Here is a 13,724-nt window from a genome sequence, read left to right on the forward strand (position 1 = left end):
GCTCAGGGCTGAATTGTTAATAGCAGTTGAAGCATTTATGGAAAATAACATGACCATGACAGTGGTCCACCCTACATCCACAGACAGAAGACATGAGTTCTGCCCTGCCCACAAGCCTGTTGACTTGGGCTTCCAGTTACAGCAGGACATGACCTGCCCTTACTTGTCCCTAGACAGATTAATGGGACAAATGAGCAACACCATGCTGTTGAAACTGGTTATAAAACCAACATGCTGAACAAGATGCACAAATTCATCACTTGGAAAATGGAAATCAGCCCATTAAACTAGCTTTACTTCTAAATGATTTTTTTTTTCTGTGACACAAGTTACTGAGTAATTTTAAATTTATTATAAGAGCAGTTGAAAGCAAACCACCACATGCAGAGAGAGATTTTCAGTTCTTCAAACCGTGGATCAGTGTGCATTTAAGTTAGAGGAAAAAGTTGTTGTTAGTGAAACTAGAACTGAGTATTAAATCCTCTAAATTCTTTGAAATTCAATACATTTGTACACGGGATTGAGGGATCCTAGGAAGGAATCTAGTTTACAAAACTGGGTAAATACAGCTCAATGATTCTTTGAATTCATACAAAATAATTTCAGTGGAAGTTGGACCAAGATATATTCTTTGAAGCATGGGAGATTACAACTGTAACAAATGTTTTGTTTTCTATATAAAATATAGTGGCTTCATGGCATTTGTTATCTTTTTATATATCTTTTATTACTCCAATAATTTAGCCTTAAAACAATAAATCCAACAGTATTTTTCACTGGAAGTTGTGTAGAGTCGTCTTAGGTTGTCCTGAATAATCATCTAAGTCCCTTGTGGTTCAATGTGACGCAACACGTGAAGCAAATTCTGTTGTCATGGCACCTCTCTAATCACTAAAGCTGGATGAAAAAAATGATAAATAAAAATCAATTTAAAGAGCCTATTTTAAGCACTCTGCTACATATTTTGTTCTCTAACACTGAAAAAAAGTAAAGTAAGAAGTCTTTGTTAAGAAATTGGGGATTACTTTGTAGAACGGTTTTGCCTCCAGTATTCTTAAGAGACAAGACTAAACAGTTAGGTAGAACAAAATTTCTAAAAATAGCTGGGAGTATTCCTATATTGACATTTGTCTACAGTACTCAAAAGCATATTCCTTATAATTTAGAGAGAACAGTGTCTTGCCCATTTTAGAATAAAATGATAAAGTTAAGAAGGTTCTATCATCTAAGTGGGAAAAGGAAGAGATTTCAAATTCTAATCTGTATGAATTCATAATCTGAATACTTTAAGAAAGCATGCGTCAGTAGATTATAATTGTTCAAGTATGATCAATATAGTTAAATGTTTATTTAATGGCACAGTGAATTATCACTCAAAATAATAATAATAAAGGGTCATCTTAGTTTCTAGGCTGAAGTTATTAGAACTATCACCATTAGCAACAACTAACATTAAGAACTAGAATCGCTTACAGATCTAGTCACCTATAATGTTCTCTGTTCTGCCACTGAAAGTGTACTGTTGTGTAGGAAGAATAGCTACAACTCACTGGGCAGAAAAGCCAGAATAGAAGAGCACTGGAGCACTTGCTAATGGCAAAATCACTCTCCTGACAGGAAGGTGGGCAGGAAGACGATATTCTTTGGAGAAAAGGATGGGTAGTGGAGGTAAAGCTGAACACCCACATAAGAAAACGATACCGAGTGTTGCAGGACTATGTGCTTTTATTTCTAAATTGTGATGCTAATGCAGAATTAAGGACCATCATTTCTACAGTGTGAAAAAAGTCTGGGTAAGCTCAGCTAGAATAGTTGCAGACCCAGCAATATAGCCATACATTGAAGCCTGAATGTGCTTACACTCCTGACCGTAGCATCTCAGTGCGAACACAGCCCTGTGTCCTGCTTTTCCTATAAGGTGGCTCTAGGCAGCCCACTCCTCCATTTCCTCTACAGAAAGCCTACTTTCCTACCACTGTGTTCCCCCTCTGTTCCAGGTATCCTAAGTACTTTTTGTGTACAACTCCATTGCAGGATGGAATAAGTATGCTCTTTTTTTTTTCCCCTCAACATTTCATAGTTGCCTTTGTATTGAAAAAAATATTAAGGGTTATTCTTTTTACTCAGAATTCTGTTCTGCCATTTCCAGAGTCAATTGTCAGCAACACCGAAAAATCCTCGTAATTGTATTTAAAAGCAGGCAATGAAACACCTGTTCAGTAGGTGTCTGTGAGCAACCCTGGTTGACCTGAAACCTCATTATGATGATCCCCTTTTTTCTAAGTAGCAGACAATGAGTATTACTAAATGGGCTTCATGTTGCCTCCACAGAAAGGGCCAGTACAGCCTCAGAGCCTGTTTCATTTTTTAAGATTGCTGGGGGAAACTTTGTGCTGGTGGAGAAGCAACAAACAATTGAAGACACTTCTATGGCTTGGACCACAGTAAGTGTGTTCATGAACATTTGGGAATTTTTCAATATCTACAGTCTTTGCCTTGGAAAACAAATGTACTATTTTTGACTGGATTATTCAGATTAAACCACAAGGAAAGGAGAAAAAACAAACCCAACAACTCATCAATGCTCAAACCAGCATAAGGGATCACAATAGCTTGGAGGCAAAGGAGTAGATCCTCTGCAAGCACAGCCTTGGTTTTCTACACCTCCCAGGACCTACTCTGGGAACCAGTCATATAGTTTGATTAAGACAGTGTGTCAGGTTCTCACAGAGCAGGAAGAAACCCTGAGGAAAATTATTGGAAAATAAATTTTCTTGGATTCTGTAGAAAATTGAATTCATAGAGCAGTGATCAAATGGCTGCAGTGTCACCTTGTTTTCAAAGGAAATGTGTTTATTATATCAGATTATCTAGAGCACTTAGAAAAATCTAAGGGGGATTAAAACGAGAGATCAATCTGTAAAACAAGACTCAGTACTTGGAAAATAATATTATGTACCTCTATTTGTTATTATTGTTCAGAGTTTAAATAGGCATTTGGGCTTTCACATGTGAAGTAATTCATTCTTGGATTTCTCTCATTATCTCTTTCCTTCTACATATATATGAGAAGGAGAGAAAGTTAAGTTTCTTTAGTCTCAAAACCTCTTAAATTATTCAGCCATGTCCAATGTTGTAATTAAAATGTGCATGGCATCTTTTTCAGCACTGCAATTTATTTTCTAGTAGCAGCAATTAATTTCAAATAATCTCTACAAAGGAGGATAGCAAAATCTGCTAAATGATACTTTAAGCAATCTCACACACCAAAAGTAAATCCCTCTTCTTTCAGATTTACTCTGAGTTTTTATTTTTCACTCTTTCATTTGCATTTTCAAGAAAGCCTAAAAGTAACTGTCTCATAATTCATTGTAAGTCATCTGAGACATTCATCAAACCATCATCTGAACACAAAGCATGCAGATCTGAGAAACATGCTGCAGGTAGAGTAGAGGACAGGTACAAGAGAAGTACAAAGATAAATGAAACCTGAAGAGAAACACACAGATGTCAAGACGAAGCCAACTGTGTTGTGTTGCTGCAGTATAAACAAATTTTCTTCCAACAAACGCTTACACAAAACTTTGCAGAGTATTTTTAGCAGAAACTGAGGAACAGAATTTACACACAAAAACTACCTGCTCAACTCAAAGGCTCCTCTAGGTTTGCAATCAGAGAATAACAGGGAGATAAAACTACCAGTTATACCACTTTTATACTAAATTTCATATATTCTATATGCCAGGTAAAAAGCAGTTGAAGCAAACTGGAATGGCAAAGCTTTAGATCAAAACATTTTTATAAACCATAGTCTGAATGATTTAAAATTATGTACACTGATGATAAATTGTCTGAAAATAATCTATAAACAGAAAAAGTGACTAAATATGTCAGTAAAATTGTTTAGTGGAAATAATTCAACCAGCACTAGAGAATATTGCTTTGATCTACATAGCTTTTAAAAATGCTTTTAAAAGAGAGTGCAAGAACATCTCCCATAAAGTAATCCATGTCTGGATCTGTGGGAATCATTTTGGTTATTAAGACACTCAGTGCACTTGGACCACAAAGTGTCCCATTCTTCAGCTGAAGGAGATACAAACATGAAGTAATTCTACAGTAAGGATAATGTGGACTTCCTTGGGATTGTGAAGAAAATGAAGAGTTAGGGCTGCATCCATAAAGAATTATAACTATTCCTTTAAAGATTTTTCCTGACTAGAAAGCAGCATTGCCAGTCAAACCTAATCTAAACACAATCTTCTTCCTAAAGTAAGCAAGTAAATCTGTCCACTCAAAGCTGATTTTGCTTCCACTCTTGAAACATGTTTAGTTGTAATCAAACAAAAGATGTTATACTGAATTTCCACTTGGATAAGGATTCAGTTTAGACAGTGTGTCTTAGACTGTCCTAAAGATAACCTGACTAGTTATTTTCAATAAAGCAAGAAGCCCTAGTATTTCATCAGATATGATACAGCCCAAAAGATATTCTGTGAAACTTTTAACTTTTTATGAGATGTCAGTGCAAGTTCGAACACAATTTGCAGGCAATCACTGAACTTTAAGACCTATATCTATCTGCTGCCTAACTTTTTATTTTTCCAAGTCCTCTTTATTACTTTTGTTTGTTTTCTGGGTATGTAACAACAAACTGAAGTCAATTCAGAACAGTAACAACTTTGGTCTTCCATCAATAGTGATTTGGCATGGGTTGTTTATGTTCCACTTCCTTAATGTAAACACATTGAAAGACTGAAATCCTGATTTGCTTGAATTATGTTATTTTTTCCTCACTAATTAAAATATTACCATGTATTTAGCAATCTAGATCATTTTTAAAGACATAAATTAATTAAAAAAATCTTCCTTTACTAGGACAAGCTGGAAGATTATACCTTGATTAACATTCAACTGGCATTTGAAAACACATGAAAGAATAGGGGATTTCATATAGGGCTTTCTGCAGCATACACAACACTGAACCACACTTAACTCACCGCTTAAAATGGCCAGTCTGAGATCACCTAAAAATATAAAAAAAATCTGTTCCAGGAAGGGAGACACCTCCCCATGGGTGGTGATAGCTGAAACCTCTCTTGGTTCTGGTGACAAAAAGGGTTGGTGTATGCTTTCCACTGTTTTGCAGTTCACTTTAAAATTGTTTTTCACATGCTACCATCTGAACTCTCTTTGGGACGTATTTTGTATTGAATTTTTCCTCTGTTGAAGCAAAATGGTAGAAAAGCCCTCTGACCTCTCGCCTCAGCACCTTCTCAGCGGTCCAGCTTAGAAAGCAAGCCTTTCTCTTTGTTGCATGCAGCCTTTCCACTGCAGCTCAAAGGCCGGTTGGAAATTAAGTGCAGTCTTTTGGATACTGGTAGCAGAACACCTTCCCACCACATCCTGAGTCACACACTGTATGCTTCATGCTTATTCACTGATTTGAATGGATGTGCACCTATAGACTTGTAGGTTATACAACTGTCTGTTGGTAAAAGTAACGGGCAGTAATTGTTTGAAATTTTCTACTGCAGTACTGTCACTGCTGTGATTCCCTGCTTTTGTTCATGTCCATCAGAAACACTTTCCTGAGGATAACCTAACCCCATCTCAGCTTTAAACTTCTGGTTTCTTACTCAAAGTAACTCATTTTAGATAAAAAATGTTGAAACACTTCACAGTGTACACGATGGGTCTGCTCAGCTGAGGGCAGGCCACAGTTCTTAAGAGCTCTCTGTTGAAGGACTGAACTGAGCAGTGTTTATACAGCAAAGATTTCCTTTGCTCATCTCCTTGCATTCCTGGGTTCCACTTTCCCCATCAAAATTTTATATTTTCAGGGAAAATTCATTTTGGAGAAAGAGAATTGCTGGGTGCAGAGCTTCAGAGCTCTCCACAAAGGCTAGCAGCCATACTGCAGGCATCTCCTTTCACATCTCCCCCTGTGTATCTGATCTCTGAGCTAGATAAGCCATGTCTAAGTCAGAGGAGATGGGGAAAGCTGGTTAAATTTTCATGCAAATTTACTCCTTTAACTTGAAATGTTGTCAAATATGACTGCTAAATGCTATGCACATCTGTTCTCTAGAAACTGGGAAGCATGACGCTCTTTGCTAACTGCTAACACCACACATGCCTTGTTTATTATAGCGGATTTCTGTCTAATTCATGTCTGTAATCTGAAGGATAAAATTTTAAGTAATCAGTGCTCTCATATTCCTTGGCTCTATTATGTACTTTATGTATATACTGTACACAGATAAATATGTCTGTGCTGATTTTTCCCTAGTGATTGGAAGAACTATTCCTGAAAACCGTTGGCTAAAGAACAAAGAAAATACTGCGGCTGAAGATACTCTGCAACATTAACTCCTCTTTCAGGGATGCCTCAGTCACATGCTTCCTCGGGTCAATACTAAAGAGATAATGTAGTCAAACTAATTGGTTTGGTTGCTTGTGAAGAATAGGGCTTTGTTTTCAAAAGCAATGAGAAACTTACAAATTTCATGACAGCAAACATCTTTTTAAATATGCTTCTCAGGTTTTGCGCTTTGGGAAGTCTTCCTAAGGGAAAGTGTTTTTGCACAGTAACAAATAAGGGAAACAATATCAAATGCCTCATGTAGTAGTAATAGAAGGAAAATGAAGCGGGGAAAAAGTTCAAACATTGTACAAATGTACAATGTAGCATACAACATTTGAAAAACATTCTTACAAAGTATACAGGGCAGATGTCAGGGCAGATGTGGTGGTACAGTAACAAAGAATGATTAGCCACACTTCTCATTAGTTGTCCCCCCCCCCCCCCCCCCCATCACGGAAGCAACAATTTATATCAATTAAGTTTACTTTTCTCAGGTAACCCCCAAATGATGTTTGCACTAAAACATTCCTTTTTACTAATATAGATAAGAAATTAATCTGCAAATCAGTAACATGAATGAGAAGGTATGAACACAAAGGTAACTTGAAAAATTATTTTTTAAAGACACTCACTAGACAAAAGTGACAAAAGTGATGGTTTGTTTGTAAGAAACAGTATGACTGTCTTGTGACCATCTTAAGCATGTCTGTTTTGTTGTGTCTTCTCCCCGCCACACACCCCTTGCATACAAAAAGAGTGCTGCACCAAGATTTCTTTCCACCTTTCAGTTGGTCAATCCTATGTTTATCTTGGCACTCCCAAGGAGGAGAAAAAAAAGACTGTAGTCAATGGGAAGAAGCACTGCTCTAGCTGTTTGGGCTTTTGGCCCATCACCAGGGCCTGGCAATCCTCTGCTTGCTACACCCTTCCACCTATTCCACCATTTTTTCTTGACATCTTTCATCCTTGGGTAGTGGCCCACATGGTGTGGTATTCCTGATAAGGTGCACATAGTATTTATCTGCAGATTCCAGTGGACCCAAAGGTCCTCTTTGGCTAAGTTCAGTCATTTTCTGCCTCTACAACTGGCAGACGTGCAGTGCTTCCACGGGAAAGCAGATTATTACCAACACTGCCCACAGAACTTGTTTTGTCGTCAACCACTCTTCCTAGGAGAATGTGTCACTGGTGCTGCATTGTACTCACCTCTCTTTGCCTGGCCTCCTTGAGCCTGAAAATTCTTTAACTCTGCTGGTGTGCATGGGGAAACAACTGGTTGTCTTTCAGCTTTAGTAATCCACATTACTTCAGTTAAGAGAATGTGGGTTTACTCTGTAACATACCGTGTTTACAAGCACAGACAGACCTTGCCTTTCAGATCAGGTTAGTCATGCCATTTTGGTCTTCTTTCTCCTGGAGAGCCTTTGAGATTGAGGTCATCTGGAGTATTCATTGCTGGGTGAATAGGTTCAGCAAGCACAGTTGCGACTGGTACATGAAAAAATTTTACCTCTAAGTACAAAATCCACAAGCCATGAAAAGCCATTTTACAATCCTGCTAGTCATATGTTACTGTGAATGTTACATACTCATGTAGCGTATGTATTACTCAAGAGTTCGTGTTTTGGTCTCATAAATGAAAAGCCTTTCATTTAATTTCATCTAGGCTAATCATTTACATTTAGAACAATAAACATAGATATATATTTACAACTATATATTTATGCAATTCCCAGAACTTAGCATCTGCACAAATCCCAAGTCACAACTTAACTTGGTTTCTCTAGGAAATCAACTCTATTATCCAAAGTATAAATCACTTACTACATCAATATTTTCCTGTTAGGAATAAAGTATATCTCTCTTTTATGGTGGTAATATTTCTCATATCAATCTACATGCACAAAGATGTAAATTCAATATAATCATGTTTCATTAAAGAGTTTGGAGCTTCCTGTTAGTCTCTTAAGTCTACTTTTCAACTGAACGCAACTAAAACTGCATTGAGTAAAAACATAAGTCTTCCCTGTCTGTAACTTCTATATGCATTAAAGAATTTTATATTCAAAGCACAATATGCTTCCTTAAATATGCAAACAAGATGACTCAAGTGAGAAAGAAGCATCATAAAATAAATGATGTGACTGGCCTGAAGCATTTGAGATTACAATTGAAAGATGACATTTTTAGGTAGAATCTTATAGCATCTGCAGTGTCTAAAAAGACTAAGATGTAACCTTGCAATGATAATTCATAAAAGAATCCTATATCCCTTTAAAATTGCAAAATTGTCTTGACAGTTACATGCTTACCTTATGTGAGCTGACATTATCTAAAATATTTAGAGAATATTGTTGTTCTTACTGATGCTTTTTTAAAACCTAATCCTGCACGTGAACAAAAAGCTTTGTCATTAGCTTCAGAGAACACAAAACTACGCCATTATATGACATTGTGTATTATTTCCGGTGTCTCTTCTACTTTCAATCCTGTGATACACAAGCTATTCCTAAATACTGTATGTAAACAGCCACAGGATGCTTTTTTTTTTTTTTTAAGATTTATTACAGTATTCTAAGCATGTACTTCAAGTATCTCTGTGTCTAAACATTCAAGCCTATATTCTTGTAGAAATTGTAAGACATTAGTCTAGCAATGTTTTACTGGAAATTATATAAACCCATAAAAAAGATTTGCAGCTAAAGAAGGTTTAGATGGGACCCAACACGAGAGAATAAGCCATCTGAAGCATATCAAAACATTTGTGGTACCTTACCAAACTCCTAACCACCATCCTACTTCCTCTATTACTGTTAAGTACATAAGTGCAAGTTCATTGTCTTTCATCTACTCATACAATTTCATACCCCTCTACCTGAGCTCATTGCCATTAGGGTTCTTTCAGAGGTAAGCTGACCAACATGTACCTACTTAGCCTGCAAGTAATTGACATGTATTTAGCTCTCAGGTCTGTTACTGCTGTCTCAGACCTGAAGAAGAATTTGCATGAAAGACAGTTTGTCTGATAAAAAAACTTGTTACTGCTATGTACAGTTCTTGTCTCACATGAAATTAGCCTGCATTACTTGTGTTGATTTAGAACCTCCTTCAACTTCAAGCATTTTTTATTTTTTTTTTACTGTTTTGCAAGTAGTCTAGTAATTTCTTTACATGCTATATAGAAGCATGCTCCTACCTATTAAATTTTTAATTCAGCAGTGTCCACATTAAGAGAAACAGAAGAAAAAGAAGACCAGAAATTTTCATCTGGTCTTTCCTGGCAGGTTTGCATTGAATAATATAAAAATATACATAAATTATCCATTCAGCTCTAGGTGATTCTGTTTATAGTTGCTCAGACAGAACAGAGGTCATAAATTGCTTGAAGCAACATTTAGACTGCCTGTCCTGAATAAAGGACACTTAAGTAAAACTCACTACAGCCGGGATATTTTCTTGTATCTAAAATATCGGATAGACAAGAATATTATAAATATCTACTAAACAAGAAAACTGATTTTTCTGTAAACTCCTCCTAATAATTTACATTTATCCATGTTTCTGTTGTCAGTCTGGACTCAAACCTTTGATGCAGGTGTAGTCTATTTTTTTGCTATATGCTTATTACAGTACTAGCACAATGTAGCTAATATTAAGAATGATTGACAAACTACACTTTAAATCTGAAACCTAAATATTTATAATTTATAAAGAATTTATAATATTTGAGTGGTAAATAAAAACTGGCACTTCATTCTGTATGGAAAAACAATGCTACATATGCTAAATTACACAATTCTGTTTAGCTGGTGGTGTCATGTTTGTCATGATTTTGGTAGTGTTCAACCAGAAAAATCTGCTCAGACCACATATCTGACTGGAGAGGAATTAACTCTTGTATAATGCTTCAACTTTTATTTTGTTCCTAGAGTACCTCATTTTATACCACTCCTCACCAATTATTCTGCAGTAGTGTTCTTTCAAATTAGGTTTTAAGATCTGAATCTCCAGATCAGAACTCAAGCATAAAATACATGGAAATAAACTATAATTAATCATAGGGCTGTGTTCATCTAGATTTTTTTTTTTTAGACACACCTGAGCTCTTTTGCTTCAAAGACCCTTTTATTTGGTAGTTACTAAGTAGTTTGTTTAATACAATCAGTAGTGGTCTTATTTAGCCTTAGAGATACTTTTGGCTTTGTGGATTATGGTCTAAAATATCCAGGGAAGGGGGAAGACTGTGGTGACAGCTATAATTATGAGATTGATCTCATGCAGGCTTCATTACTACACATTTCCGAGAACCAAGAGGAAAAGTAATATGAGAGCTGTTCACGTGGCTAAAATGCTTCACCAGCATCCATCAGCTAAAATGTAGAGAGAGAAAGCTTTTCTTTTTTTAAAGACTGGCCACCTTCCAAACAAGTGATTCCATCTCCAGTCTACTGAGAGCTATTGCCCAAAACATATTTCATTGATCGAAATTAATGAAAAGCATATTATATTTCCCATATAGATGAACACCATATGGAAAAAACGCCAAGCTACTCTAAAAATCAAATTTTGTCCTAAGCCAAAACCTATGAGAATTTTGGTTTTTAAAGCCTCCAGCAGCTGCTGTGACACTTATGTATTTTTGGGCTAAGTTCTTTGGAGCATGGCTCTGCTTTGGAGTAGTTTTCACATGGCATGGTATAGATGGGAACTAGCAAGTCTTGAGAAACCTATAGTTTGGCAGTCTGAATTATTGACATGTTAGGTGTTTCATGAAGCACTCATCTCACATTTAGGCACCTATTGCCTCCTGGAATCCAAAGTCTCCTGGTAAACACCTTTTCTTCATATATAATGCATAGCTCAAGTAAGAATAAGATATACAAGACTATCAGAAAGCTATGCCATTGGCAAATGTTAAAGAGAAAACTAGGAAGTATCTTGAACTTCTTTCCTTTGGGGCTTAAAAGATGACTTTACATATCTTCTGTATCCAGCTGGATTATGATTCCTACTCCAGCAGACAAGACCACACAGTTTACAGAGCTCCTTCACTACACTTCTGAGTTGCTGTCTGGTTGAGTCAGAGAACTGTGGAGTTTTCAAGTGAATCCCGCTAGACAACTGGTTGTCTCCTACATTTTCTGCTACACCCACACTAGCTTAGAAGCAGTGGAGAAATGGTCTGCTTTTGGGTGGGACGTTATTTGTTATCTTTACAGAAGTATTCTTTTTTGAAGAGTAGTTGAAAGTCATGATCTATGCAACTTTCTTAACATTTAAGAATTACTATTCTGCATTGAAGTCTGATGAATTTGAAGAGCTCTGCCCCTACAGCACACACAGCAGAGTATGTGTGCAATATTGCTTTAAAAAATATGCTTCCATGTTTTTCAGTGCAAAGCACTGTGCACCAAAGTTTATTTTCATGATTCATTTGAAGCAGAACACCTCTTGCGCAGTGTAGAGAGCTGAACTGTGCATATCTATCCTTTCAAATATCAGAAATCCTACACAAAATTATTCTTAGAATCCCATTATCATGTTGAAAATGTAATCACCAGTAGATTGCTACCTTAGCACAAAATTGAAGTTTTATAACTTAACCTTACAATATTATAAATGGATTATCCTGAAAAATATATGCAAGCAAAATATGATGAAAGATATGTTTTAGGGCCTTTATGAAATAAAGTGGAGAGGGGTGTGCTGGTCTCTACTCCCTGGTAACCAAAGACAGAATGCATGGGAATATCACAAAGCTGCACCAGGGGAGGTTCAGATCAGATATCAGGAAAAATTTCCAGTGTTAGACCACCCTCACAGTAAAAAGCAAGCTTCATAAAGAGGTGGTTGATGCCCCATGCCTGTCAGTGTTTGAGAGGCATTTGGATAACGCCCTCATTATTATAAAGCATATTATTATGTTCTTTAACTTTTGGTTATCCCCTTGAAGTAGTCAGGCATTTGGACTAGATAACGTTTGAAGGTTCCTTCTAAGCAAACTGTTCTATTCTAACTCAAACTGAAGGCAGTGTAGTTAGTGTCTACTCTAGAGTTGCGCCCTTTAAAACTTTTGTCTACTGTGAGACAAAGCTTGATTTGTAGACAGTCTGATTAATTCAGCAGAATATTCCTTTGCTGAGGGATAGTTAAAGTTGTAGAAAGTATTTAGTTAACTTTTTTTCCTGACAACTACCTAAAACAAAGAGGTATGACAGTATTATGTCAATCAAGGAAGTATCACTGTCTTTATAGAGCAATAAGAAATTTTCCTAATGCCTGATATAGGGAGAAAATTATTATTATGTTTCCTAAAACTACACAAAATTTTGCTTTGATACATTACTGATCAAAGCAACACCTACAGAAGTAGTAACAGCTGCAAAATCTGTGGAGAGGAAGATAGGCTGCAGTTGGTAAAATTACTGCTGTGCTCATCTCAAACAGTTTTGTGGAACTACTCCAGCAGTTTGGAAGTTTTAGAGGATTTCTTCTGTGTGTTCTTTAGAACTGAAGATTTCTGCAAGTGTTTGTAGTTGCTACTCTATCATCATATTCAGTCACCATATAAGCTGCCTACGAAATCAGTGACCTGCTTGGAAATTAGTGCCTTGCAATTAAAAGAAAAAAATTAGATTTTTTTTTTTTTTTTAAATTTAAGAAGAAACTGAAGAGTCAAATAGATTCTGTACTAATACTGCTTCAAAACAGCAGGTCCAAAAGCCTCCATGGGAAAATTCAAAGTATATTCCCTGCCTCCTGTAAAGTACCTGCAGGGTGTGTACAAGAGGGCTCTTGTGCCAGGGCACAGCACAAGCAGGTTTGCTCCACAGGGCTGGGAGCAGCAGAATCATGAACTAAGAGCAAGCCCAGCACAGGCTGTGCTCTCACTGACCTGAGTGTAGTCCTGCAGCATCCAAGTTGTGTGCTGAAAGCAAGGTCCATTGACAGCCCAAGGCACTGCAAGCTGATGACTGATGTCCAGGGTCCATACAGGAGCAACACAGGAGGCAAAACTACATGGTGGGTCCCAGACTCAGCTAAGCAGAACTAGAAGCAAGCACGCTTACACCATGACTCAGGAAAGAAAGTGATAGAAGACTTGAGCTTAAATAGTGCCCCGGACCTATAGGCAGAGAGTGTGTGGGTCCCAGGTGAGGTTGCTCAGGGCAATCAGGGCCTCTTGGTGACCTCTGGGCCCTGCCAATGCTGGTGGTTACCCTGGGCCTTCTTCCTGCAGGCAAGCCTGTTGCCTCACCCTGAGTCTTCCTCCCATCTCCAGAAACTAAATGGAGCATTTGCCCAAAATGCCTTTTAGAATGTACAGTAACAAGCCTCAAAACACAAACTTTCAAGC

At 37.1% G+C, this 13,724-nt stretch overlaps 1 long non-coding RNA gene across 2 annotated transcripts; it reads right to left on the minus strand.

Moving 5' to 3' along the window:
- Positions 1–351: 351 nt before the first annotated feature.
- Positions 352–13,433, minus strand: LOC121070002. 2 transcript variants are annotated; one of them, XR_005819822.1, is made up of 4 exons: positions 13,263–13,433; positions 7,711–7,855; positions 5,001–5,027; positions 352–897 (listed from the first exon to the last, which is right to left on the minus strand). It is a non-coding gene; the product is annotated as an uncharacterized LOC121070002 (long non-coding RNA). The 2 variants fall into 2 exon arrangements; XR_005819821.1 differs by lacking the exon at positions 5,001–5,027.
- Between the last annotated feature and the right edge of the window lie 291 nt (positions 13,434–13,724).

Source organism: Cygnus olor, chromosome 4 (genome assembly GCF_009769625.2).
Source record: "Cygnus olor isolate bCygOlo1 chromosome 4, bCygOlo1.pri.v2, whole genome shotgun sequence".
Classification (NCBI taxonomy): Eukaryota; Metazoa; Chordata; class Aves; order Anseriformes; family Anatidae; genus Cygnus; species Cygnus olor.